Below are 3458 nucleotides of genomic sequence, written 5' to 3'. Positions count from 1 at the left end.
AGTTACCTTTTATAACCATTTTTACTCATTAACCCTATAATTCAAATTTTAAGAATCTAGAGGCATATGACAGCCTGTTCTCAGGCCAGTAGCTTTTGTGGCTACAAGGACACTAGGCCAAAACAAAATCTCCAAGCCAGCCTATGCAGATTGCCATGTCTCAAGCAGTGTATTATTAACTCTTAATGGTCAGAGTGTCCAGGAGAAACCTTAGCTCAAAGCTGCTGCAGTTATTCAAATTCTGGATAATACAATGTTTGTATTTTATATCTTTATGGAATTTGTTTATATGTCTAATACTGGCATTATGTTGTTCCTTGGTCATATTACATAACAGTGGCCCTGCATGTACTAACTTTTCTAAGAAAAGGAGGTCCTGACGTTTCATTCTTTTATCATCTTTCTACATCCTTTTTTGTTTATCAATAGTCGCTATGTAGGGCAGAGGTAACTTCAGCTAATCTAACTTTGTTGCCGTATATGCCACATAATTGCTTGAGTGTATAGTGGGAAGAGGCTTGCAATCTGATCTGTGGCCAACTCCTCTAGCCCAATGAATCTTGTTGACCTTTTTAAGTTTACTTCTTTGATTACCTTGTTCCTGAGTAAGTACAGTGACAGAAGTCTCAAGAATATCTCATAGCCTCATAAAGAGTCCTCTGACTTCTTTATGTGTGTCATAACCTCCAAGGCACAAGGAAGATCTTCAAGTAGATAAGGCTATCTCCCTAAAAGTGGGAGGGGTAATATGTTTAGGACTTTTCTGGGGAAGCTTAGACACAGTATTCCTGGGAGAAGGCATAAATGATTCATAAGAAATTTTCTATCAATCCAATATGCACAAATTATACAAATATTAAAAGTCCACCAAGTATGCAACAGGTGGAGATCAAAACCAAAGGTGGCATGGCGGTCACTATGTGGGTCAGCTTTGCTGGACATTTGTCAAGCAGCTGTGCTGTCCTTATGACTTTTGCCATTCCCATCAGATATGACTGTGCCAAATTTCAGTTATGTCTCATCCTTAATTCACCCCAAGGGCAGTTAACCTCTGCCTTGCACTAGAAACACCCACCTGTCCATCCTTGGACATGCTTTGGCTTTGACTTTCAATGTAGTCAGTTCTGGTCTGTTTATGTAAGCAGCGACTAGAGCAATATTGTCACAAACAATCTCCTGGAGGCCTCAGATTTAAAACTCTAACTGTAATATATACATGCATATATTTGCATTATAAATATATTTTTATAGTTAAATATTATTTTGTCATTAAATCTCAACTGACTTTAATTTTGAGTGCTTTATGGCTCTCTGGAAATATCTTTTAATTTCTTAGAACTAAATATGCTAGTAAATTTATTCCAAAGATATTTGAAACTTGGAAATTTTTTTTGTTCTTCCTATTTCTGTCTCTGTCTCTTCATATAGATATACACACATGCACACAGCTCACCTATCTCTTCTTATGAATTTTAACCTCATTTAACTGCCTGATAGAATTTTGTACTAACTTGGATAAATTGTTTGTTATGTGTGCAAAGTTCTAGTGTCTGTGAAGCCTGGAACTTTGCAAACCAACTCTTTCACTTACATCAGCACTTGGTCATAATTATCTATCTAGAACAACAATATCTCTGAGGCGAATATCTTTCAATATTTTCTGAAGTGTGTAGAACATTGTTTTTCATCCTATAAACATATTTTAGATTAGTAAAATGAAAGTTGGTATCAGCGTCACATAGAGACTTTCAAATTTGAAATTCTGCTTGGCATTGAAAGAGATAATAGCCAATTGGGGTATGCAGCTCAAATGGAAGCCATTTTCATAAACTAACAGATGCAAAGTAATAATTGACAGCTTAGGGATAATGACTTTATTTTCTTGCCGTTGGCATCTTGAGAACTCCACTTTCATCCTTCATAATGACTGCACTTCAGTCCTGCCTGCTTCCTCTAATTCCAGTGTTGGCAGCTGTCAGCAGTAACTTGAATTCTTTTTTTCATATCCTATTCTTTCTTTAAATTTTAGTTGTACTTTGGACTAGGTGAAAGTAAGGTTCTATCATGACATATAACATGACCTTTCTGAGTCTTTAATATGGATTTTTACCATGAATCTCAAAAATTAAATTATGACAGTAATAATTCTTGCTATATCCCACTCTTTTCAACTGGTATTACAGAAGACAACATTTGAAATCAATCTGTATACAGACAGTGAGAGAGAAAGAGAGAAATGGGAAGTTTGCTTATGAATTTCTAATTGCATTGAAGAGGTAATGCTTTTAAATAAATCAAGAATTTTTACAACTGTAGAGCGCAAACATCGTATTGAAAGTTTCGTTACAATATCTCACTGTACCTTCATTTTTTTACTCCGTCTTTTCTTACTTTGCCATCAGCAACGCTGAAAGAGCAGCCAGCAGCTCAGGTGGTATGTAATAATTTACTAATCATCGGTGGAGTTTGCTCCCTGTTGTTTTAGCTTATCAGCTGCTGCACAAATAAAACTGAATGTCCCCATGACTTGTTTGAGCACCTTAAGTGACTGGTACGACAACTCTCAAAATTACCTCTTATCTTTTCCATTAACACCTATTTTCGACAGAGCTTAGCAACTCACTGGTGGTAACAGGAACCTAGGTGTTTAAGCTCTGCTTCTTCACCAGCTCCCAAGAAGTGATTTGACAGTTCCAGTAAAGTAAGAGGCTTGCTTGGCCTCCTTTAATGCTATTAGTCTTTGAGACTCTTACACACATGTTGCAGTCACTGTGGCTCTAGATGCTACATGGTCTATGATTTCTCTGTAAGACTATGGACGTCATTCTTTTCTTCAGGTTTAGAGTTCTATTCTGCTCCCTTGAAAACTTTCTGATGTCAACACTTTTTTTTTTAAATATTCTTAAAGTTTAACATCATTGAAGAGATTTTGTATGGCTCGTTGAGATATACCACATTAGAAATTAAAAGAGGAAAATATTTAAAACATGTATTTATCAATTTGTTTTAAAAATTGGTATCCAATATCACAGAGTGAAATAACTAGACATTTTAAAGAAAAAAGTGCTATGTAGATGCCATAAATGAACAAAGGAGAATATTGTCATTCATTTTTAATCTTTGTGAAACTTATTATTAGATGAATTACAAAGGCTATTTTTGAACTTATTTTGATGCAAATTATAATATACTTTTATATATTTATCCATTATCTGTTTGGAAAGGGATTACTATTTTATTAGCTTTTTTAGTCCCACGCATATTGCTACTTAATATTGTATCAAAGTCATCAAGCAGTAATTATTTAAATATTAGTTGCACATGGGAACTGTAATCCAGTTAACAAATGGTTCATGCCGAATTATGTTAAATTCACTAATTCATTTTTCAACATTATTTATTTCTATGACTTGGGAACATGGAACTTTGTTTATCTGAAAAATTCAGATTTACTGAGT

Source organism: Peromyscus californicus, unplaced genomic scaffold (genome assembly GCF_007827085.1).
Source record: "Peromyscus californicus insignis strain IS unplaced genomic scaffold, ASM782708v3 Scaffold_6__1_contigs__length_162567912, whole genome shotgun sequence".
NCBI classification, from domain to species: domain Eukaryota; kingdom Metazoa; phylum Chordata; class Mammalia; order Rodentia; family Cricetidae; genus Peromyscus; species Peromyscus californicus.
Note: the sequence above shows the minus strand (reverse complement) of the source record.